This window comes from Canis lupus, chromosome 4 (genome assembly GCF_003254725.2).
Source record: "Canis lupus dingo isolate Sandy chromosome 4, ASM325472v2, whole genome shotgun sequence".
Classification (NCBI taxonomy): Eukaryota; Metazoa; Chordata; class Mammalia; order Carnivora; family Canidae; genus Canis; species Canis lupus.
This window is the reverse complement of record NC_064246.1, coordinates 71,107,796-71,134,164: the sequence shown is the minus strand read 5'-3', so window position 1 is coordinate 71,134,164 and position 26,369 is coordinate 71,107,796. Positions and strand designations below refer to the sequence as shown.

The window sequence follows — 26,369 nt, the reverse complement described above, 5'->3', positions numbered from 1 at the left end:
AGTTTCATATTACTTATAACCAAAAAGGTCTGAACAGACAAAGAGCAATGGATACCTTGAATTTGTAGCATTAGTCTCATCAGTGTAGACACCCAGGTCAGACCACTGGATCTCAGAGAGTTTATTTTGTCCTGAGTGTCCAATTTCACACCCTATTTATAGTCACCAGATAATTACTGAGTGTCTGTTTCAGCTTGGAATAGACATGGGAATGTCTATACACATTTAACAATTCTCTTTAACAAAACTTTAGCAAAACTTCCTTTACACGAGGCACTTTGCTAGGTACAAGGTCATAAAACAGAAATGTAAAATATTGAATGTGTTTAAAACATGAACAAGACAAGAATCCGGCCTTCAGGAACTTAGAGTTTCATGGACAATAGGAGCTTGTAGGGGAGGTAGGAGAAAGAAGGAGGCCACAAATGCCTCCTATCACATAAGGCACAATTGTTAAATACAAAAAATGAAGGGCAAATACATAGCCTAGGAGGGAGAGACTAATTCCAAGATGGGCCATCAGTAAAGGGTCAAGGATAAGTTTGCCTATGAGCTGGACTTGAAGAATTCACAGAATTTCCATAGCCAGCAGTGAGGATAAGGGCATCCCAGGCAACAAAAGGGTAAGCAAAGGCCAGGAGGCAGGAAATTACGAATGAATAATCTAGTGTGGCAAATGCTGGTGTGTGGGAGTGACGTAGTGAGGGATCAGGCTAGAAGGTAGAAGGTCCAGAGTGTGGGGAGCCAGAAATGCTTCTTAAAGGAGCTGAACTTCATTTACTAGTAGAATAGCATGTATACACATAATAATAGCAAGTATTTGTTTTGTGTCAGGAATTGGTCTAAGAAGTTTATAAATATTGATTAATGTAATTTTTACAACACCTTCATGAAGCAAGTATCATAATTATTATTCCCATTTTATAGATGAGGAAACTGAAACCCAGAGAGTTTAGGTCACTTGTCCAAGATCACACTGTACTGGTGGAGGTGGGAGTCAAACCCGGGTAGGCAGGCTTCAAGGTCAGGTGAGTAGTTCTGTGTCTAGTGAGGACTCAGGCACTACTGCAGAAGATACATGACAGTCAGATTATTGTCCCTAGTAGCTCAGGTAAGAAATGAGAGTCTGACTATGTCAGTGGCAAAAGGAGAGAAGACAGAGTCAGGAGAGAGATACAGAGGAGGGAGACTCCATACAAGGATTGTAAACTGGGGCATTGACCTGTGTGTTTTACAGATTGAGCTTTGAATGCATTTTGATGTTGAATGTGCTTTCTGTTTTCCTGTATCACACCCAGACTCTTGCTATATTTCTTTCTTTGGGCTGACTTTTGAAAGCTGATACATTTATAACCCATGGGTCCATAGAATTTGATATTAGGGATAAATGAATGAGTCAGAGATGAATTAGAGATGTTGAACTTGGGAGTAGCATGGGTGGTGTTGTAATCATTGATGTGACATGACAAGAGGCCAGGGAGAGAGGACCAGCTGGCAAGTCTGGGATATGGGGAGTTGAGAGATCTATGGAATAGACTTGTGGATGGCCAGTAGCTATATGGAAATATAGTTTGTAGCTTGGGAGCTAGAAATGGTTCTAGTTGTAGGGGTAGATAAACTAGTTAAATTCATGGAGGAGGTATAGGGTGACACATGAGGGCTGGGAAAACATGCCAGGAATGGATGGATACCTTATTTTCATCAGTTTTTATCGTTCATTTGATCCATCATACTTAGCAGGCTTTAACTCTACAAGTTTAATCCAAAGAAACCAGGGGTTCTAGACTCTGCCTGTACATCAAAGTCACCTGGGGAGCTTACAAAATGCTGACTCCAGGCTTCCTCCTCCCCACTGATGAATTAAATTAGAATCATAATTTTGATGCTCCCCATGTTCTAACAGGCAATCTGACAGGTAAGCAACACCTGGGAAAGTCATCAGTGGATCCTAAACTTTGTGGTAGAGAAAAAGAAAAGGAAATGGAAGAGACATCCCAAGCCCCAGTTCTAGAAAGACTTTGGTGTTTTGCCTGTTGCCTTGCCTGGAGCAAAAGAGAGTCAGATGTTTGGTTAGTCAGGCAAAGCACATTACTAGACCTGGATAATGTCTGTAGTAGACAGTAGCAAGGCTTAATGCTTAGACCCTAAAAGTTATATGGAGCCTAGTTCAGCCCTTGCTTCTAAAGCCAGGATTGGCCCCCATGACAGCGGTGGGACTGAGCATTCAGCCAGGCGTGAGGCCCAGCTGTGAAGGGGGATGGGCTAAAGATGTCAGGAACCTGATAGAATATTAATAGTTTTTAGTGAGCACATGGCGAACTTAGCTTATTTTTAACTTTGGAAAATAAAGTCCTCATCAAAGTAAAACAGTAAATAGATAAATAGCTAAAAGTGCTCCAAGTGACTTTAATATGAAGCCAGGTAGATGCTACTGCCATAGCCTGATTGAACTGCATTCCATTTACTATGGATGAATGCAAGTAAAACAGAGTTTACCTCATTCTAAATGTTTAAGGTATGTTTTTTTCTGACTTTAGAGGTAATAGATGTACATTGTTGAAAATTTGGAAATTGGAAAAGGATAAAACACCAGAATAACTCAAAATCTTAACTACTGTGGATAACTATTTTGTTGTATTTTTCCTTCCTGGGGGAGCCTCTTTTTTTAAGTTTTCATTTTAATTCTAGTCCAGTTAGTTTCAGGTGTACAGTATAGTATTTCAACAATTCCATACATTACCCAATGCCCTCACAAGTGCACTCCTTAATCCCCATCACCTGTTTCACCCATCCCCCACCCACTTCCCCTGTGGTAACTATTAGTTCTCTATAATTAGAGTCTGTGTCTTGATTTCTCTCTCTCTTTTTCCCTTTGCTTATTTGTTTCTTAAATTCCACATGGGGGTGAAATCATATTGTGTTTGTCTTTCTCTGACTGACTTATTTCACTTAGTGTTCTACTCTAGCTCCATCCATATTGTTGCAAATGGCAAGAATTCTTTCTTTGTGGCTGAATAATATTCCTTGTGTGTGTGTGTGTGTGTGTGTGTGTCTGTCTGTCCATTCATCAGTTGATGGACACTTGGGCTGTTCCCACAATGTAGCTGTTGTAAATAGTGCTGCAATAAACATAAGGAGGGGTGCATGTATCCCTTTAAATTAATATTTTTGTACTCTTTGGATAAATACCCGGTAGTGTGATTGCTGGATCATAGCATAGATCTATTTTTTTTTAAAGATTTATTTATTTATTCATTCAGAGAGAGCGAAGAGAGAGACAGACTCCATGAGACACAGGCAGAGGGAGAAGCAGGCTCCATGCAGGAAGCCCAATGTAGGACTCGATCCTGGGTCTCCAGGATCACACCCCGGGCTGCAGGCAGCGCTAAACCGCTGTGCCACCAGGGCTGCCCAGGATAGATCTATTTTTAACTTTTTAAGGAATTTCCATAGTGTTTTCCAGAGTGGCTGCACCAGTTCCTATTCCCAGCAATAGTCCAGGAGTGTTTCTTTTTCTTCACATCCTCATCAACACCTATTATGTCTTGTGTTATTGAGTTTAGCCATTCTGACAGGTGTAAGGTGATACCTCATTGTGATTTCAACTTGCTTTTCCCTGATGATGTTGAGCATCTTTTCATGTGTCTGTTGGCCACCTGGAGAATGTCTTCTTTGGAGAAATGTCTATTTGTGTGTTCTGCTCATTTTTAATTGGATTATTTATTTTTGGGGTGTTGAGTTGTATAAATTCTTTATATATTTTGGATACTAACCCTTATCAGATATGTCATTTGCAAAATATCTTTTCCCATTCACTAGGTTGTCTTTTAATTTTGTTGTTTTCTTCACTGTGCAGAAGCTTTTTACTTTTGCTTTAGTTTCTCTTGCTTCAGGAGACATATCTAGAAAACAATTGGCCACATCCAGTGTCAAAGTGGTTACTGCCTCTGTTATCTCCTAGGATTTTTATGCTTTCGGGTTTTACATTTAGGTTCTTAATCCATTTTGAGTTTATTTTTGTGTATGGTGTAATAATGTAGTCCAGTTTCATTCTTTTTCATGTAACTGTCCAGTTTTCCCAACATCATTTGTTAAAGAGACTGTCTTTTTCCCATTGTGCATTCTCTCTGTTCATTTTAAAGTGCATGCATATATAACATATGACTAACATCATACTATAATTATCATTTTATTTTTCACCGGACATTGTATCATAAGCATTTCTTCATGTCATTAAAATATCTTTGGAAACATAGTTTTAAATGGCTTCATAACTTTTAGTTTGTGTGGCTGAACTGTAATTTACTAATTATTTGCCAACCTTTGAGCACATAGATTTTTTTGCTTTTTTATATTATAAATGGTCCTGGTATTCGTCGTGTCCAAATTTCAGATTAATTTCATAGACCAGGTTCCTAAAAGTAGAAACACTGGATCAAGGAATATAAATATTTTTAATGTGTTCACAACTGTGGCTAGTTATGCAAAAATGGGATTATTGGAAGGAGCTTAGGAGGAGTTCTGACTAGCTGAAGTCAGACCCAAATTAGTTGGCAGATAAGAGACACACACATATACACACTCACACATGCACATGTGCCACCAGAAATGGCATTATGAGCATAGCATCCACCTAAACCTGTATCTACTTCATGAAGATACCTAGAAATGACTTTCTGGGTCAAAAAAGTATGAATATGTTAAAAGTTCTTAATAGAAATGGCCAAATAGTTTGCCAGAAATGGACCAATATATACCTTTTTATCAAATCCTGTATCTGGCATTGATTAATATATATATAATACATATATTTAAATACTTATGCATATTTTAATTCTTCCAAAAATTGATATGCAAAGAATTACATCTCATTTTGTCATTTTATTTTACTTTTTTTTTTAACATGCAAGAGTTCTGAACATATTAGTGTTCAAATATTTGTATTTGCCTTCCTTGAGCTGAATCGTTCTTTCTGTCATTCATTTATTGATTGAGATCTTGGTTATGTGAATTAGTCAAAAGCACCCCTCTCTACCCTCGCACCAAAACTCCTTACTAGGTTCTGAAATGGCCATATCATTAAGCAAAAGTATTTGTTTCCTTGAATAATGCAAGTGGTTTCAGTTTATACTTCATGTACCTCTTTAGTGTGCCAAAGATTTGAATCTTATTCCAAAGGAATGTTTAAAAAAACACAAAAGCTCCGTATAAAAGTCTTAAATTTTCCCTTTATTAAACATGATTTAAAAGCTTTTGATTTGTAAAGTACTAAAAAAATCCCTTTGGCTTGTGTGGGAGGTGGGGACACTGTCTTTCACTAGCTGCCGGTTGATTAGTACTTGGAGAAGAAAAATACTTTCCTCGTGTAGGCAGAGGAATAAACCTATCAAAGATTAGCTATCAGCCTGGACTGTTTATGGGTAAGTCAAGGAAGATATCAAAATTATGGGGTTTTTAATTATCGTTAAATAACTCTTGATGTGCCAAGTCAGGAGGTCCTTATTTTTATGTTTCTAAAGAAAAATCCTTTGGGGCTGAACAGTTATTTCTTCTCTCCTCAGAACTTAAGATCATTACCTTAATAAGGAGAAGAAATCTATAAGAAAAGAAAAAGAACCTCACCATTAATAATTAAGCAAAAGAAGACATGAAAGATCAAATGGAAACAAGACCCAGACCTCCTTTTTGACCCTCATTCCACCTTTTGTGGAATTCTGTAAGTTTACATGGCCAGGTGGTTCAATTCATAGTGCTTATCACAAATGTACTTTTTTGCAATAGGTTTGATAAGTCCAAAAAAAAGAAAAAGAAAAAAAAAAAAAGACTCCAGTTTGTTGAGTCTGAGATCTCAAAGCATTCCTGGTGATCTCATTAGTTCCTAGAATCATGTTGAGCTTGTAAATAGCTGGCCTGTCAGGAACCTCATAGAGATAGGCTCTGTTTGAATTCATGTCCAGTCCTGTCCCAAGGTTCTGTCTGTCAGCTTTACAGGGTGGATGAGGGAAGAGGAGCAGGAGAGAGGAGTGCTGCACACAGCACTTGTATGTCATTAGATTGACCCACTTGGGCTGCCCTTAAAGGTCTTGAATGGAGTGAGGGTAATACTACAGGCATTTGCAATTAATTTGGATATGTATTTTTCTCACATCAAAAAGTTAGAAAAGAAAAGGCTCCAAGGTAAGTTGCCAAGCTCCAGAAGGCTCTCTGCTATCCTCTGTTTGTGAACTACATTTCCCTCATGGCTACAAAATGGCTGCAAGGCCTCTAAAATCTTCACAGGGCATCTTTAGAAACAGAAAGGGATAGAAGAAGGCAAAAAGTTTTCATTCTGTGACTGGCTTCTTTTTCAAGAAAAAAGTCTTTCCCAGAAACCTCCAGCTGACTTCTTATATCTTACTGAGTCACCTGATTTAGAACTTGGTCACCTGACTGCTACTGGTTTCGCAGGTAAAGCTGACTTGGCCTCTTATACTTGGTTTAGACCAGTGGCACTCCTCTCCTGGGGTGAGCACATTGCCACCTAGACCAAAACTGGGGGCTCTGCTAACAAGGAAGGTGAAGGACTGGCTGCCAGGACGCAACCTCCGGCGACTGCCCTGGCTGTCATGGCTAATAACACCTTCCCCTGGCAAATCACTTTACAAGGTATCCTTCAGTATGTGAGATGACTTCACATTATACAATTATAATTGAAGAACCAGGAAGGAGAAAACATGTGGATGTGCTAGTAGTGGTGGGAAGAGGCTAGAGATTAAGAAAAAGGAAGACTGTGTGGACCATCTCAAAGCAAAGAGACCAGTTCACTGAGTACCTCATATGCCTGGTGTAGTGCTAGGCTCTGGTCTGTTTCAAAAGTGCTCTAAATGTGTGTTTGTCTTATGTGCAAGGGACTGTAGAGGCTGCTTTTAGGCAAACAGGCTTGAGCCCTGGAATACAGAAAGGGCCCACGGCGACCACTTGGCTGAATTGACAGGCCCATCAGGCCACCCACCTCAAAATATCCATAGGCCCTAACTCACCAATAAGCTACTTAGAACCAGGCACAGTTACCCAAAAAAAGGGAGAATTCTCTATGTTGCTACATCTCCCCACCTTCCCTCTTTAAAAACAGCCCCCACTCCCACTGCCTCATTGTAGACAGCCTCTCCTCTGCTGTCCTGCCTGCCACTTTCTTGCAGTGCAGTCAGTAAACTATCTCCTTTGTCCTTTTTTAAAATATTTATTTATTTATTTATTTATTTATTTATTTATTTATTTATTTATTTATTTAAGTCACACACAGAGAGAGAGAGAGAGCGAGAGAGAGAGAGAGGCAGAGACACAGGCAGAGGGAGAAGCAGGCTCCATGCACCGGGAACCCAACGTGGGATTCGATCCCGGGTCTCCAGGATCGCACCCCAGGCCAAAGGCAGGCGCCAAACCGCTGAGCCACCCAGGGATCCCCCTCCTTTGTCCTTTTTAAGATTTTATTTATTTATTCATGAGAGACACACACAGAGAGAGGCAGAGACATGGCAGAGGGAGAAGCAGGCTCCATGCAAGGAGCCCAATTAGGGACTCGATCCTGAGACTTCAGGATCACACCCTGGGCTAAAGCCGGCACTAAACCGCTGAGCCATCCACCCAGGCATCCCTATCCCCTATGTTCTGCCTCAGGTGAATTCTTTCACCTCCCACACCGCCAACTTCCACCTGATTGTTGCCCCACATTCGGAGGCCAGCAGCCGATCAAGAGACAACCTCATTTAGACACCACAGGAATTACAAGCTGTCTTGGTACCAGTGAAAGAACAGTAGGAATCATAACATTGCTAAGGGCTAAAATGTGATGTAGAGAAATGGATAGAGGAGATCAAGGTGAGGAGACATCACTGCAGTTTGGAGTCTAGAGATGGCTTCAAGAGTGATGGATTTCAGGGCTGGGCGGGATTTAGGTGAGCAGTGAGGACATTCCAGGTGGGAGAACGTCGCCGATCTGGGGAAAGGACATGTCAAAGACCAAATTAAGAATGAATGTGTATTTGAGGGTAGGAGGACCCATCAGGGAAGAAACCTGAGTTCGGAGCAAATTTGGAAAGCAACTGCTAGAATTCTTGGAATGCTAATGCTCAAAAGTGCACCTCTGAGAGCAAAATGGTGTCTGACAAGTGAGTTTTGCTTCACGAATGTTCCTGGAGGAACATTTTTGTTGTTGTTGGCAGCACAGTCTTGCCTCTAATGCTTACAAACATGAAGCCCTGAGTTCATTGGTTAAAAATGTCACAGATGAGGGTGGGGCCGGACTGCCTCCTTCTGGGGACAAAGGTCCATTTGTTGTGCACGTAGATTGCACAAAATCAGACATTCCTTGTAGCTCTGAACTTACATACCATTGCATTCAAAGGTATAGAAATCCTGCTCTGGGCCCCCCTTGAAGAATAACATCCATCGTTATTATGGGTTTTCTTTTTTCTTTTTTAAAGATTGTATTTATTTGTTCATGAGAGACACAGAGAGAAGCAGAGACACAGGCAGAGGGATAAGTAGGCTCCCTGTGGGGAGCCTATTGTTGGACTCCATTCTAGAACCCCAGGATCACAACCTGAGTCAAAGGCAGACATTCAACCACTGAGCCACTCAGATGCCCCTGTTGCAGGTTTTCTTAAAGAGTGCCTACTGATCTCTTAAGATAGCTTCCCCTTACCCCCCAAAGTTCTCCTCACAGTAGCAGCTGAAACCCTCTTCTTCTCTGTCCGCAAAACAACATGCTTCCATCCTGTTGACTGCCCCCCCCATTCCTTCTTCATACACATGAAAACTTTCCGGAAAGCCTGCCCCCCCACCCTTGTGTACAAAGATCTGCAATTTTAAACTGGACTCCAGAAATCTACCTGGGAAAGGAGAGTGGAGAGCTGACCCCTTCTACAGGGGTTCCAGGGATGGGCGACCATGAAATTCATATAGATCACTTTTATCTCAGTTCATATCCAGTCTACCAACCTAATAGACCTCATTTTTTTTATTGTGATAAAATATACATAACATAAAATGTGCCATATGGACATTAAAAAAAGATTTATTTAGGGATCCCTGGGTGGCGCAGCGGTTTAGCGCCTGCCTTTGGCCCAGGGTGCGATTCTGGAGACCCGGGATCGAATCCCATGTCGGGCTCCCAGTGCATGGAGCCTGCTTCTCCCTCTGCCTATGTCTCTGCCTCTCTCTCTCTGTGTGACTATCATAAATAAATAAAAAAAATAAAAATAAAAATAAAAAAAGATTTATTTTGAGGTGAGGAGAGAGGTAGGAGGAGAGAGAAAGAGAGTATCTCAAGCAGACTTCCCAACATGGGGCTTGATCTCATTACTCTGAGATCATGACCTAAGCCCAAGAGTCGGATGCTTAACTGAGCCACCCAGGCACCCAAATTTGACTGTTTTTAAGTAAACAATTCAGTGACCTTAATTACATTCACAGTGTTGTGCAACACATCACCATATCTATTTCTAAAACTTTTTGATCACCCTAAACAGAAACTCTGTACCTCTTAAGCAATAACTTGACATTCTCTCCTCCCTCCAGCCTTTGGTAACCTCTAATTTACATTCTGTTTCTCTGAATTTTCTTATTCTAGATATTTCATATAAGTAGAGTAATACATTATTTGTCCTTCTATGCCTGGCTTTTTTCACTCAGCATAATGTTTTCAAGGTTCATCCCATATCGTGGCATGTATCAAAACATTTTTTATCACTATATTCCATGTTCATACCATATTTTGGTTATGCATTTATCTATTGATGGAGATGGGTTGTTTCCACCTTTTGGCCGTTTTAAATAATGTTGCTGTGAATACTGGCATGCAAGTATCTCTTTTGAGTCTCTCTTTTCAGTTCCTTTGGGTATAATACCTAAGAGAGGAATTGCTGGAGTGTGTGGTAATTTTGTTTAACTTTTTGAAAAATACGAGACTGTTTTCTATAGTGACTACACCATTTTATGTCCCCACTAGTAATGTACAAGGGTTCTGATTTCTTCACATCTTCACCAACACTTATTTTCTGTTTTTCTGTTGCTGCTGCTGGTGGTGGTGTTATAGCCATCTTAGCAGTTTTAAAGTGGTAGATCATCATGGTTTTGATATACATTTTCTTAATGACTAATGATATTGAACATTTTTTCATGTGGTTATTTGCCATTTATATATCTTCTTTGGAAAAATATCTATTCGTCTATTTTTTAAATTGAGTTGTCTTTTTGTTGAATTAGAGGAGTTCTTTATATATTCTGGGTATTAATCCCTTATCCAATATATTATTTGCAAATATTTTCTTCCATTCTGTGAGGTATATTTTCACTCTTATAACAGTGTCATTTGATGTATAAAAGTTTTTAATTTTAATGAAGTCCAATTTATTTATTTTGTTGTTGTTGCCTATGCTCTGATGTCACATTTAAGAAAACATTGTCCAACCCAAAGTCATGAAGATTTTCCTATGTTTCCTTTAAGAGTTTTACAGTTTCAGCTTTAAATTCAGATCTTGGACTCATTTTGAGTTAATGTTTGTAGATGGTATGAGGGGATTGTCCAACTCCATTCTTTTACATGTGGATATTCCATTTTCCTAGTCCTTTTTGTTTGAAAAGACAGTCTTTTCCCCATCAAATGTTGTTGGCACCCTTGTTGAAAATCAACTGACCAAAAATGTGAACGTTTATTTCTGGGCTGTTGGCCATTGTTCCTATTCTGTTAATCTACATGTCTATCCTTATGACAATACCACTGTTTTGATTATTGTAGCTCTGTAGTAAATTGAAATAAGGAACCCGGAGTTTTGAATACAAAGAAGGCCTTTTCCATTTTGGAAAGTCATACTTTCTTTACCTAAAAATTGTGCCAGTAGTGAGTACAAATATTCCTACCAGCCTATTTACTTGTTGGTCCCTCTACCTGTTACAAGATTGGCCCTAGTTTAGGTCACAGTTGGGGCAGGGGAAAGTCCATCATTTTTAGGCAGCCCAAAATAAAAGCACCGAGGTCTTTCCCCAGGAATTAGGTTGGTTTCATTATTGTTGTTTGTTTATTTCTCTAAGTACAGCCAAAAAAGAATTGAAGATTCAGAGCAAGCCCAAATAAGGGAGAAAATATTAATGAGAGGGCATGAGTATCTGTCAGGTTCTAGCCAGAAATATGGAGACCGCTTCAGATACTATCACCGAATTGAATTCAGGGAACAGTTATGAAGGGATGGAAAATTGGGGAAACTAAACATAGAGGTAACTCAGAGATGAGAAAGAGCAGGAAACTCATGGCTGCTCCCTAAATGGTATGAGCAAAGGAAAGAAGCAATGTCACCAAAGCCTGGGGTTTGGTATCACTCCATGGAGGCTGGGGATTGTCAGACAGGAGGTGGAACCACAGAGGAGATGCAGAGTCAGCAAGAAATGCCACATAAGGCCAGCAGGAAGGGGAGAAATACTGTGACTTTTCCCAGGTGCAACCCCACCACTAGCCGAACCCAGCCAGAAGTCACCTCTGAGGGCCTGGGGAAAGGCAGTCTGAAGGGGTTCTCCTGGTTCCCCTTGCCTTTCCCAACCCCAACCCCCATCAGTGAAGAAGAGGGAAAAATGCTACAGAATGGATCTGAGGCTATAAATAGGCTCAGGAATTGTGCACAAGGAAAGCAGGACCTTCCCCTCATCAGAGTGCAGGGACTTGGAATGTGCCATTAAAGATAATAAATTCAGTAATGACAGCAGTGTTAGGATTATTGAGTATGAGATGTGTATGAGGCAAACTGCTAGGTCTTTGCAAGTTATCTGCTTTCAATTCTGAAAACTTCAATGAGGTCAGTATGATTGACTAATTTTTAAGACAGGGAGAAAGAAGCTCAGTTAACTGGCTTGTCCAAGCTTGTAACCTGCAAAGCCAGAATTGGTATCTGGGCACATCTCTCTCCCCCAACTCTGTTACTCTTAACCATGAGGTTTGCTGCTTCACAGCAAAGAAAAACAAGGCTAACAGTTCCGCAAGCATTGGGATGTGCCCTGCTGCGCTGCTGCTCTTTCCTACTTGGGTGACTGTGACCCCCTGAAAGTCATGGATATGTGAGTTACCCTCAACCAAATTATGGACAACATAGGAAGAGGTGGTGCAAAGGGGAAAAGGGGAATTTAAAGAACATTCTGCCTTCTGGGTCAGCTTGCTGCTACTTCTATAAGTAATTTTGTCTTCTTTCCAAGATGAAGGAAGAATGAGCAACCATGATGAAAATTCCTGCCATTCCTTGGATGTGAGGAGTGAGCGTTCATCTAGATACCATGGCAACCAAGAACTGTCCCGAGGAGGCCCATGGACAGCCTAGCCAGGTGTCAGGCTACTAGGGTGAGTATCTGGGGGAGTTCTGAGGTGCCCATATGAGTTTGACCCATATGTGTGCGTTTCCATTCTTTTATCCTTTTGTCGTCAATCAGTTCCCCATGACTCTTCCTGTGGCAAGTGACTGTCTTCACGAGTCCTTACGGAATGAGATCTGCTGGTCCACCAAAGTGTCTCTGGAGTGAAGGGAAATGTTTTCTTCATCTAATGAGTTAATCAGGTATAGGTGCAACAGGATCTGCCCCCCACACCCATCCCTCTTTACCTTTTCGCTTCTCTGACTTTGTTTTCTGGCACTCTTGCTGGTTCACTTGCTCAAGCCACGCTGACCTCTTTGCTGTTCCTTGGGCACATTAAGCATGGTCCTGCCTCAGGCTGGGCCTTTGCACTTGCCCTTTCACTTGCCCAGAATACTTTTTACTCATATATCTGCTTTATTCTCTCCCTTATCTCTTTTAGGTGCTCTACTCAAAAGTCACCCATGTCAGTGAGATCCTTAGTTCTTCTTTTAAAAATGACAAACAGGGCAGCCCGGGTGGCTCAGCGGTTTAACGCCACCTTCAGCTCAGGGTGTGGTTCTGGGAACCCGGGATCGAGTTCCACGTGGGGCTCCCTGTATGGAGTCTGCTTCTCCCTCCTCCTGTGTCTCTGCCGTGCTCTCTCTCTCTGTCTCTCATGAATAAATAAATAAAATAAAAAATAAATAGATAAAAATGACAAACATCCTTCTCCACTACATTCCATTCCCTTTCTTTTTTTCCCATAGCACTTACCATATGTGCTCAGACCCTGGCAGGTATCAATCACTTAGGATGAGAAGAAGAAACGTGTTAAAATTCAGATTGCTTGCCCCAGTCCCAATTTCTGATTCAGTAGATCTGGAAAGGGGGCATGCTTTTTTTGTTTTGTTTTCAGAAGTTCCCAGGTGGTGAAACTGATACTGATCCCAGGACCACATTTTGAGAACCACTACCATATAACTATCCATTTGTCTATCTTTCTATTAGCTACTTATCTACTAATATATATATTCCAAGTTAATTGCCTTTGTTTTTTGTTAGTAATTTTTAAAAAAGATATTTCTGGGACCCTGAGGTGGCTCAGTTGGTTAAGTAGCTGCCTTTGGCTCAGGTCATGATCTCAGGGTCCTGGGATTGAGCCCCCAGTCTGGCTTCCTGCTCAAAAGGAGTTTGCTTCTCCCTCTCCCTCTGCCTCTGCCCCTCACTCACTTGTGTACTCTCTCTCTCTCTCTCAAATAAATAAATAAATAAATAAATAAATAAATTTTAAAAATATTTTTATCATTTTATTCATTCTCTCTTTATATTATTTGCAATTTCTTCCCCCATTTAATCAGTTATATGAACTTTTCAAAAAACCACCTTTCATTTTTTCATATTCATTATTCTCTCTCTCTCTTTGCCTCATTATTATTTACACCCCTTCTTTTTCTTACTTTTTCCATCTTCTTTATGTATATGCTCTATTACTCCTTATTTTCCTGAGTGTGTGTATATGTACTGTATCTTAAAATCTAAAATTGTGATACCTCTGGTTTTGTCCATTTTCTTGATAATTAGCTATTCAGACTCTTTAGTGGTTCTATACAAATTTTAGGATTATTCTAGTTCTATGAAAAATGCTTCTGGTATTTTGATAGGGATTGCATTAAATCTGTAGATTGCTTTAGGTAGTATGGATATTTTAATAGTACTTGCTCTTCCAATCCATGAGCATGGATTTTTCCATTTATTTGCCTCATTTTTTATTTCTTTCATCATCAGTGTTTTATAGTTTCTAGAACACAGGTCTTTAATCTCCTTGGTCAAATGTATTCCAAAGTAATTTATTGTTTTGGGTACAATAATAAATGGGATTGTTTGCTTAATTTTTCTTTCTGCTACATCATTATTAGTATGTTTCATTAGACTATACAGAAATGCAATGGATATCTGTGTATTGGTTTTGTATCCTATAACCTCACTGAATTCATTTATTAGTCCTAGTAGTTTTTTTTTTTTTTTTCCTAGTAGATTTTGGTGGAGTCTGTAGGGTTTCCTATACATAGTATTATGTCCTCATGTCCTTTGCAAATTGTGAAACTTTGACTTGTTCCTTACCAATTTGGATGCTTTTATTAATTTTTCTTATCTGATTGCTGTAGCTAGGACTTTCAGTACTATGTTGAATAAAAGTGGTAAGAGTGAATATCCTTGTCTTGTTCCTGATTTAGGGAAAAATCTCTCAGTTTTTCACCATTGAGTATGATGTTAGCTGTGGGTTTTTCATATATGGTCTTTATTATGTTGAGGTATGTTCCCTCTGAACCTATTTTGTTGAGGATTTTTATCATGAATGAATGTTGTATTTTGCCAAATGCATTTTCTACATCTATTGAAATGATCATATAGTTTTTATTCTTTCTCTTGTTGATGTGATGTAACATGTTGATTGATTTGCAAATACTAAACCACCCTTGCATCCTGGAAAGAAGGCCCACTTGATTGTGGTGAATGGTTTTTTTAATATGTGGTCAGATTCATTCTTCTAATATCTTGTTGAGGATTTTTATGTCTATGTTCATCAGAGATAGTGGCTTATAGTTCTCTCTCTCTCTCTCTCTTTTTTTTTTGTACTTTTTCTGAGTTTGGTATCAGGATAATACCCTCATAGGATGGATTTAGAAGATTTCCTTCCTTTTTATTTTTGGAATAGTTTGAGAAGAATAGGTATTAACTCTGTTTTTAAAGATTTATTTATTTTAGAAAGAGAGCACATGTGAGTGGGGAGGGGCAGAGAGAGAGGGAGAGAAAATCTCAAGCAGACTCCCCACTGAGTGGGGAGCCTGACACAAGGGCTTCATCCCAGGTCCCTGAGATTGTGACCTAAACCAAAACCAAGAGTGGGATGTTTAACCAACTGAGCCACCCAGGCATCCCAGGTATTAATAACTCTTCTTTAAATATTTGGTAGAATTCAGCTGTGAAATTGTCTGGTCCTAGACTTTTGTTTTGGGAGTTTTTTTGATTACTGATTCAATTTCATTACTGGTTATTAGTATGTTCAAATTTTCTGTTTTAGTTTTGGGAAGTTATATGTTTCTAGGAAATTATATTTCTAGGTTGACAATTTATTGGCATATAATTTTTCATAAAATTCTCTTATAACCCTTTGTATTTCTATGGTGTTAGTTATTTCTCTTCTTTCGTGTTTTTATTTATTTGCATCTTCTCTCTTTTTTTTTTATGAGTATGGCTAAAGGTTTTTCAGTTTTGTTGATATTTCAAAGAACCAGGTCCTGTTTCAATCTATTTGTTTTGTTATTTTTTTAGTTTCTATTTTGTTTATTTCTGTCTTAATCTTTATTATTTTCTTCCTTCTACTGGTTTTGGGTTTTGTTTGTTCTTCTTTTTCTAGCTACTTTGAGTATAAGATTAGTTTGAGATTTTTCTTGCTTTTAGAGGTCAGCCTCTGCTGCTATGAACTTTCCTCTTAGAATAACCTTACCTGCATTTGAGAGATTTTGGACCATTGTGTTTTCATTTTCATTTGTCTCCATGTATTTTTTTTTTTTTTTTTTAGTTTTCCTTTTTATTTCTTTGTTGACCCATTCATTGTTTAATACCATGTTATTTAATCTGCATGTATTTGGTGGCTTTCAGATTTTTTCTTGTGGCTGATTTCTATTTTCATTGCATTGTGGTCAGAAAAGATACATGGCATGACTTCTGTCTTTCTGAATTTGTTACAACTTGTTTTGTGGACTAATATGTGATCTGTTCTGAAGAATGTTCCCGGAGTGCTTGGGTGGCTCAGTTGGTTAAGCTTCCAACTCTTGGTTTTGATTCAGGTCATGGTTTCAGGGTCCTGGGATTGAGCTCCACATTGGGCTCCATGCTCAAAGTAGAATCTGCTTGATATTCTCTCCTTCTCCCTCTGTTCCTCCCCCCTCCCTCCCTCTCTCCCTCTTTTTCTCTCTCTCTAATAAATAAATATTTACAAAATAAAGAGAATGTTCCATGTGCACTTGAAAAGAATGTGTATTGTGTTTTAGGATGGAATGATTTGAATCTGTTAGATCTGCCTAGTCCAATGTGTCATTCAAAGCTGCTGTTTACTTACTGATTTTCTGTTTGAATAATCTATCCATTGATATAAGTGGGATGTTAAAGTCCCTTACTATTATTGTATTACTATCAATTACTTTCCTTATGTTTGTAATTAGCTGCTTTGTGTATTTGGATGCTCCCATGTTAGGTGCATAAATATTTACCATGATCATATCTTCTTTTTAGATGGTTCCCTCTATAATTATATAGTGTCCTTCTTTGACTCTTGTTTCAGTCTTTATTTTAAAGTGTCTAATATAAGTATCGCTACCCTTAAGTTTTCACTTTCTTTTGCATGATAGATAAATGCTTTTGCATCACTGCACTCTCAATCTGTATGTGTTTTTAGGTCTAACATGAGTCTCTTACAGACAGCATATAGATGGGCTTCGCTTTTTTTTTTTTTAAGATTTTATTTATTCATGAGAGACACACACAGAAAGAGAGAGGCAGAGACACAGGCAGAGGGAAAAGCAGGGTCCCTGCAGGGAGCCTGGCATGGGACTCCATCCTGGGACTCCAGGATCACATCCTGAGCAGAAGGCAGATGCTCAACCACTGAGCCACCCAGGTGTCCCGGGCCTATCTTTTTTATCTATTCCATGTGTTTTGATTGGAGCATTTTGTCCATTTACATTCAAAGTAATTATTGGTAGGTATGTACTTATTGCTCTTTTGTTACTTTTTTTATGGTTCTCTATTTCTTCTTTTGTTCTCTCATAATTTGCTGGCTTTCTTTAGTGATATATCTGTATTCCTTGCTTTTTTTGCATATCTATTACTGGTTTTTGATTTGTGGTTACCATTAGGTTTGTATATAACATCTTCTGTATATAGCAATCTATATTAAATTGGTGGTCTCTTAAGTTTGAACACATTCTTTATTCCTGTTTCCTCTATGTTTTAGGTATACAGTGTCATACTTCACATTCTTTTATTTTGTGAATCCTTTGGTGGATTTTTATAGATATACCTAATTTTAGTGCTTTTTTGATTCCTACTTTTCTTACTCCTACTTTAATTAAAGTCTTTCCTCTCCACTCAAAGATTTCCCTTAAACATTTCTTGTAGGACTGGATTAGTGGTGATGAACTCCTTTAACTTTTGTGTGGGTAACTCTTTATTTCTCCTTCTATTTTTGGCTGCAGGTTTTTTTTCCTTTCAGCACTTTGAATATATCATGCCACTCTCTTCTGGCCTGCAAAATTTCTGCCCAAAAAATAAGCCCATAGTCTTCTGGATTTCCCTTATATGTAACTGTTTTCTTATCTCTTGCTGCTTTTAAAATTCTCTCATTATCATTACTTTTTGCCATTTTAATTACTATGTATCTTGGTATGGACCTCCTTAGGTTGATTTTGTTTTGGGCTTTCTGTGGCTCCTAAGATCTGGATTTCTGTTTCCTTCTCCAAATTTAGGAGGTTTTCAGCTATTATTTCTTCAAATAAACTTTTTTTGCCTATTCCTCTCTCTTCTCCTCTGGGATCTCTATAATGTGAATGTTATAACACTTTACACTGAGTTCCTTAAGTCTATTTTCATTTTTTATCATGATTTTTCTTTCTTCTATTCGGCTTGATTGCTTTCTATGACTGTCTTCCGGGTTGCTGATCTTTTCTTCTGTTTCTTTTAGTCTATTATTCCATCTAGTGTATTTACAATTTCATGTATTGAGTTATTCATCTCTGATTGGCTCTTTTTTTATGTTTTCTGTCTCATTGTTGAGGGTCTCACTGACATCCTCCAGTCTTTTCTCAAATCCAGTGAGTATCTTTGTGACCATTACCTTAAATTCTCTATCAGGCATATTACTTATCTTTATTTCATTTAGGTCTCTTGCTATGATTTTGTACTGTTCTTTCATTTGGGACATATTCCAATGTCTCATTTTATCTAATTCTCTGTGTCTGTTCCTATGTGTTAGGAAAGTCAATTATATCTCCTGCTCTTGAAAGTAGGGGCCTTACAAGGAAGAGGTCCTATAGTGTCTTATAGTGTGACATCCCCTCTTCACCAGAACCTGGTACTTCAGGGGTGTCTCCTATGTGTGTTGTTAGGCCCTACTATTGTAGTTGAGCCTCTTTTCCCTTTAGTCACCTGCAGTGGCTCTCTCTCCTTGTTGTGAACAGGGTTTGGTCCCTTTGTTGTTATTGGGCCAGTTTAGGGCCACCTTGGGCTTGAGTTCTGACAGGCCAGAGATTTTCCAAAGACATAGTAGCACTGAACTATAGCATGCTTTCCCTGTGTTTTCCCCTGAAAATTTTTTGTTGGTAGGCAAGGCCTATAGTCAGATCAGATGTCTGCCCCCAGCCCACTACTGTTCTACAGTCTGATTAGTGTGTGTGGTTCTCTTTCCCTCTTCCCAGGTCAGGAGTCATTTTGGAGTGGGCCTGGCCCCTCTCAGGCCTGCTTATACACTTCCAGGCTTGTGACACTACTTTGGATGGGCTCCAGCTAAGAGTGTATTGGAAGGGGCAGGCTCATAGGAGAGTGTAGGGGTAGAGCTCCCAGTACCAGCAAGGTTCATGCAGGTCTGCTGCAAGAGGGGCCTGCAGCTGGTGGGACCTAAGCTGGCTGGATTGGGGGTGGAGTGGGGGGAGTGGATCTCTAGAAGCTTCAGTGGGGGTGGTTGGGAAAGACACCTGGTAGCAAGGTTTGCAATTGTCTGCTGTGGGAGGAGACCAAGGTCTGGTTAGAGGGATGCTGTTAGCAAGTTAGGTAGTGAGTGTTTGCACCACACTAATTTCTGCAGGCATTTGTGTACCTGGGTTGGTGGTATCCCCCAGCTCCTTTGTTGCTGGACCAGTCTCCCAAGGATCAGCCCCTCCTATGCACCCTGAGATTAGTAAACAATCTCCTATTTGTTTATTCCAGGGGTTTTTCTTTTCTTTTTTTAAATTTATTATTATTATTATTATTATTATTATTATTATTATTATTATTAATTCATGAGAGACACACAGAGAAGCAGAGATATAGGCAGAGGGAGAAGCAGGCTCCCTGTGGGAGCCCGATGCGGGACTTGATCCCGGGACTCCAGGATCATGCCCTGAGCCTGAGCCAAAGGCAGAGACGCTCAACCACTGAGCCACCCAGGCGTCCCTATTCCAGAGGTTTTTCAAACTGCTTCTTCTATACTGTATCTTCACAGGCTGCTTGTTGTGCTGTCTCTTTAAGGGTGGGGACTCAGTTTCCCACTGCCCTCCAGCTCTCCCAGAGCTCAGCCTGCTGATTTTTTTAAGTTCCATGTGTTAAGCCCTGCTGATGGTAAGAACTCACAAAGTTATGCCCCTCTGGTTGTCAAAGCCAAATGTTATGGGGCTTTGTCTTCCCCGCAGGGGTTTCCTGGTGTGAGGGTTTGTTTCTCTCTCCTCTCCCCGCTGGTGGTATTCCTCCCTGCCATCAGTGGTCCTGCAGGTCCCTTTAGCTCCAACTGCATCTTCACTCTTCTTACCCTCTTCAGTGTGGCCTTTTCTCTACATTTAGCTGCAGAGAGTTGCCAGTCTTCAGGTTGTTTGGAAGGTTATTTATATGGATGTGGTGTTATGTAGTTGTATCTGCAGGTACGGGTGAGCTTAGGATCCTGTTACTCTGCCGTCTTCCCTAAAAGTTAGTAGTATCTTTTTAAATTTCCAGTCACATGGAATTTTTAAAAAACTATCGTTTTTATGGATTTTGACATTTACTGCACTGGGTCAGAGAAGTTAGCTGATGATGCCTTGAAATGTCTTGATCTTTTTTTTCTAGCCCAGAACATAGCCAATTTTTGTGAAATTTCATATGAATTTGAAAGGATATGAATTTTGTTTATAGGGAATGAAGGTATACATGTATATATGTTGGTGCTTATAGAATATATATAGGGTTGAACTTATTAATATGTATTAGCACTTTTTATTCATGTTACTAAAATCTTCTGTATATATGCTTATTTGTTGTCTATTTGATCCACCATTTCCTTCCCTCTGTTTCCTGTCAATGGAATTCCTGTTAGAAAGATGTGATGCTTCATGTTTACCTTCCATGTTTACCATGTTTATCTAGCTTTTAATCGTACCTTGAATCGTGCCATCTCTTCAGTCTTTCTTGATATCTACGGGGATAATTTTCCAACCTAAACATCAGCTTGCAAATTCAGACCTTGTATCTGTTTTTTCCTGTCCTGCAGTGAAGACGGGTAGAAATCATGCCAGGGAATGTGAGGGAGAGAAAATGACACAAAGAACAGCTCTTTCCCAGAGGCTGGCTGGTGCTTCAGCTGTGCCCCATGTTCTCTCTAGCATAAGGTCATCATTGCTTACCCACCTCCCCCCCCACAACAATCCCAGCCAGCTGGGTCCCAGTCAAGACTTTCCCTGAGGGTTTCCCACAATGTTTGTGTTATTTGGCTGAGCACACTTGAACTCCATCAACTTCCCCATCTCTCCTGGAGCATCTACAACCCTGGGATCCATATGGAAACCAGCAGCCCATGAAGAGTCACTTCATGTCCATCCCAGCTTATCTGTGGGTCCCAGTTCCCTGTTTTAATAGCCACTGCTTGTCTTAATTTTAGCCTTTTCAAAATACTGCAAGAGAAAAAAATACCAAGAAGTTTGGGATCACTTTATTAGCAACAAATGTCTGTCAATATTAATTTATCCCATGTGTGATGTATGAGTGAGGTAAGTGCCAAACTATTAAATTCAACTTAAATAACAGGGACAGCTAAGAATGAACTGAAATTCTTGGCTGGTAGAGTAGCCACATTTTTTTTCAGCAGACTTGACCTGAAGTTCAGAGGTCTGAGGTAAAAATCTTCAACAGAGGCTGAGATAAGTACTGAATCTGGGATGACAAATTTCTTGGGATTAGTCCCCAGGATTTTAGCAGAGTAGTTCCTCCATCGAGTTGCTAGACCTCACAAATAAAAATATAGAATACCCAGTTAAATTTTAAAAATTGCTTTGACTGCCAAATTTTTGCAATCTAGTAAAAGAAATGGCTGAATACAGGACATTGAAGGGATCTTGATGAAGCCAATATATGACACAGGACAAAAATAATTAAATACAGGCCATACCCTGTATACCCTGTAGTTGCCGTCTGGCAACTCAATTTCATTTCTCCATTCACTAGTGTTACTGGACATTAACAGGCTTAATGGTGGCTTAGGATCATGATGAGAAAGGCTTTTTTTCCAAAAGTGTTATCTGTGACCACAGTGGGAGAGAATATTTGACATCAGGACCATTCAGAAAATTCCAGGGCAAGCATTTGCATAGAACTAAGCTTTCTTTATGGTAGACGTTCTCAACTCTGGATGTATGTACATTAGCATCACCTGGAGATTGGGTTACCAGTTAAAATACAGATGTCAATAAGATTTAAGTTTCAGGTAAATACAAACAATTTCTTAATGTAAGTATGTCCCAAATACTACATAGAATATATTTGCAGTAAAACAACAACAAAAAAAAAAAAAAAAAAAATGAACGGAGGATCCCTTGGTGGCTCAGTGGTTTAGCGCCTGACTTTGGCCCAGGGCGTAATCCTGGAGACCCAGGATTGAGTCCCACATCAGGCCCCCTGCATGGAACCTGCTTCTCCCTCTGCCTGTGTCTCTGCCTCTCTCTGTGTGTCTTTCACAAATGAAGAAATAAATAAAATCTTAAAAAAAAAAGAACGAACCAAAAACCTCTTACTGTTTATCCAAAATTCAAATATAACTGAGTGTTCTCTATTTTTATTTGCTAAATTTAAGGAACTTTTGAGACATACCCTTGCCTAGGCCACATACCTCAAAGAAAATAAAAATGTAACAGTGCAGTGGCACCTGGGTGGCTTGGTTGGTTGGGCATCTGCCTTTGGTTTAGGTCATAATCCCAGGGTCCTGGAATCAAGCCCCACTTCGGTTCCCTACTTAGCAGGGGTCTGCTTCTCCGTACTTGCTCTTTCTTTCTCAAGTAAATAGATAAAATCTTTTTAAAAAAATCTAATGGTGGGACCTATCTTTTGCTCTAGTTAAAGATGTCTCCAGGTGATTCTAATGTGCAACCATATGACTCCTCTGGAGTCTAGAACAGAGCTCAAGCCTAGATTTTATGTGAATCACCTGGGGTTTGTTCAAGTGCTGATTCTATAGTCTGGGGTGGGGCTTGGGATTCTGCATTTCTCACAAGTTCCAGGTGATGTCCCACAGGTCATGGAAATTCTTGTTGACCAGATATTTAAGAGCACCTGTGGGTTACATAGTGCTAGAGGAGCCTGGGGTAAAAAACTATAATAATTGAGAGAGTGTCAGTTCCCCGGCACTACCTGCACTACCTATAATGGTCAACAGGGGTTTGGTGCATTGTCCATGTCTTCTCAGTACTGCAGTGGCACCAGGTAAGATGAAGAGTTCTTTGTTTCAGTTTGTCTTTAATAAACTCCTAATGGTTTTCTTGCTGAGTATAGGATGTGCCTGGGTGCAAGAAGGAAAGTCTGGTGTGTGTGTGTACTTGGAGAGGTGAGTATTAGGATGGGGAGGGCAGTGGCTGATGCAGTGCCTGCCCCCTGAGGACCTAATCTCTGGTTCCACCTGACTTGACAGCCTCTGTTGGCCCAACTGAAGCTAGGGTTTGATCCACAGAAATAATCTGACACAGAAAAGATTTAGACTCCTTAGAATAGCCACTATAGCCCCGCAGAAAATCATGGGATTTCTTAGGGGTGCGTACATATGAAACAGATGGTGTAGAATGGATGTGGATAAAAGTGTGGCAGGGGAATCTGTAGAAATAGGTTATGAAGTCTGTGGTACTAGCAGTGGGATGTGTGTGTGTGTGTGTGTGTGTGTGTGTGTGTGCGCATGCACAAACTTCAGGTTTTAATCCTATTTCTGAGTGGAGTCCTTGAGGCCTTTGCTCCTTCTGTCATCTAGCTCCTCCCCATCCCTGTTGCTTTTTCTTTGTTTTTGTTTTTTTTAAAGATTTTATTTATTCATGAGAGAGAGGCAGAGACCTAGGCAGAGGCAGAAGCAGGCTCTCTGTGGGGAGCCTGATGTGGGATTCGATCCCAGACCCTGGGATCACACCCTGAGCTGAAGGTAGATGCTCAACCACCTAGCCACCCATGTGTCTCAAGTTCTGGTTGCTTCATGTCATGTCTGTTGTATACACATGTGCACACATACACACACATGCATACACTTTCTTTTTTCAACTCTTTAGGGAAACTTTGAAAGTTTAGATTATTAAGATCACCAGGGAAATGTTGGCTTGTTCTCTGGATTTGTTCAGCCCAGGTTACAATCTTTAAAGCAATGCACATGACAAGGAACTGGTCACTGTGAAGTCTGACAAGTGAGGAAACTGGAAGAATCATTCTGAAAGTTATTACAGGACCATCTGCTAGACCTGCCATTGGAATGCTACAGAGAAATGGGGCCACGTGGGTCCCTGTTCTCATCCTGCCTAGGAGCTGGGGGTAGATTAACTGGAAAAGCAGTGCTGCTCAGAGGAGTAACATTTGATTCCCATCTCAGTTTTGCCAGCCTAGAAGCCATATGACTTTAGGCACGATGCTTGACTGGTCTGACTCAGGTTTCTACTCTAAGAATTGGGCTGGTGCTACCCAAGAGGGCTACTGGAGAGTTAATGAGAGAAGATGCTGGCAAACCCGGCACAGTGCCTGGCACCAGGCAGCTGCTGATCAGTATTAGCCAGCTCTGCCTACGAGGAGAGGTTCTGTTTCCACGACAACTTCGTGACCTTTGCATCTCCAGTGCTTATTCCCAGACACGTGCTCTGAGGGAAGAAGGCCGTAGAAAGCAACAAAAGTGCAGTTCAAAGAGAACTGCAAAGCCGTGTATCAGCAGCCCAGCTCATGTTTATGAAGAATGGCATTTATAGCTGAGCATTTTCCAGGGTAGCATATTTCAATAACCCAAAACAAATCACCCAAAAATACCAGCACACACACACACACACACACACACACACAGCCTTAAAAAAGTATTTACTATTAATTTTATGAGAAGTTGACTGAACTGTTGAAAGAATGTTGAAATGGAAAGCCACTTCTGAAACATCCCTTCATGCTCAGAAACATTTTGGTGTATTATTAGCATTATTCTTTCTAAGCTGGAGGCTCTTTGCCGCCCCCGCTTGCGTGACTGAATGAGGAAATGCTCCAGGTTGGTGAGCAGGAGTATTGCTGGTTATCTCCTTGGCGAACATTTGTCAATTCCAAATGAATCATCGCTTGGGAATACCAAGAACTGCCATTTACCTATTAGATTCAGCGGAACTGTACTCAGTGAATTAATTATTTGATTTTCATGCCAATTAGGCAGAAAGAAAATTTTTTCATAGGCTGGGGGATGCCCTGATTTTTTTTTAATTTATGATTGCAAAAGTGAGTTCAACTCCTCATTTTTAAACACTGCAAAGTGAGCAAATGGAAGAGGGAGATTTGTTTTCAGTCTGACCAGTGTAGCCAGACGTAGATTGTATTGTTTTTATGAATAATGACCAAGTTCATATAATCCAGATTAAATGTATTCTGGTGTGTGCATACATGTACGTATTCATGTTAGACTATAAATATAAATTATACATATATAATATGTTAAATACATTGTGCTATATATATACTATTCTTTTTCCATATATAGGACTAATGTATAACCCCTAAAAATGAGGTAATTAAAGAATATTCAATGAATGACAAGGGAAGATCGTAAAATAAGTTGAAAAAGGTTATAAACAATATTAGAGGGATGCCTGGGTGGCTCAGTCAATTAAGCAACTGCCTTCAGCTCAGGTCATTGGGTTCCCTATTGAGGGAGGAGTCTGCTCCCCCCCCTCTGTCCCCCTGCTTGTGCTTTCTCCCTATCTCTCTCTCTCTCAAATAAATAAAATATTTTTTAAAAAACAGTATTAGAGTATTATTCTAGCTTTGGAAAATTACACACGGAAAACATACACAGCAAAAATTATCTGGGTGTTTGGAGGGTGGGTGATTTTGTTTTCTTCAGGTGTTCTGTATTTTTTTTCTTTTGCATTTTCTTCAATAAACATGTGTTATTTTTAAAAACCAGAAAGAGAAATCCCACAACAAATATTCTCAGGAAATGAAATAGAAGCTCTGGTATATTCTCTGGCTGAGGGTCAGTAAGCTGCCGAGACCCTGCCAGCCCTTCCACTGGCATAGCCAGGGCCAAGGGTGACACCTGCCGCAAGATGGTGGCTCTTGTAGAGTTGCCTCCAGCAGCGGAGCCTTGTCCAGGGAAGAGATGGAGGTCCAACTGCCATTGGGCTTTGTACCTAAAGACGCAAAGGATGAGTGGCCCCCGAAGCCACAGAGTTGAGCTTGCACTTGGCGGATGTTCTATTATCCCCTTGCTGAAAGTCTTACCAATTTTTGAACAGAGCCCTGACATTTCATTTTTCACTGGGCCCCGCAAATTCTGTAGCTTGGTCTTGCCTGAAACTCTGACCTCTCAAAAGCACAATCAAAGATAATAAAAGAAAAACAAAAAGAGAACAGCTTAGCATTCCGCCTCATCTGTCTGTTCTGCAAGAACACCACCCAGGTTGTGTTTACTGGGAACACCACATTTCCTCTGCAGCATTTCGCACTATTTCTGATTATTAAAAACACAAAGCAAACCACCTCAACAATGTTGGAGGCTGATGGTGCCTTTCACTCGGCTTGTGGATTGATTTTGTTATCCTCTTTCAGTTATGTGGTTGCTCTGGAGTGTGGCTGTGCAGGACGAGTTTTCTGGCCAAGCGCCACCCTGATCGGGGCTGTGGTGGCAAGTGGGTGGCCCTTCTCAAAGATTTTGGAGCTACCCTATGTCATCAGCCGCTGGGCAAGGCTGCTCTCCACTCTCTAGGCCCTGTGCCCTTCAGATTTTTGCCCTAAGACAGTGCTCC

The 26,369-nt window shown here is 40.2% G+C and overlaps 1 long non-coding RNA gene across 1 annotated transcript in view; it reads left to right on the top strand.

Moving 5' to 3' along the window:
• Window positions 1-5,355: 5,355 nt before the first annotated feature.
• LOC112652815 (uncharacterized) overlaps window positions 5,356-26,369 on the top strand; it is a 106,775-nt gene continuing 85,761 nt past the window's right edge. Inside the window, exons 1-2 of the long non-coding RNA XR_003131741.3 lie at window positions 5,356-5,716; window positions 12,220-12,361. This is a non-coding gene — a long non-coding RNA (uncharacterized LOC112652815). The remainder of the gene's footprint in view (window positions 5,717-12,219; window positions 12,362-26,369) is intronic.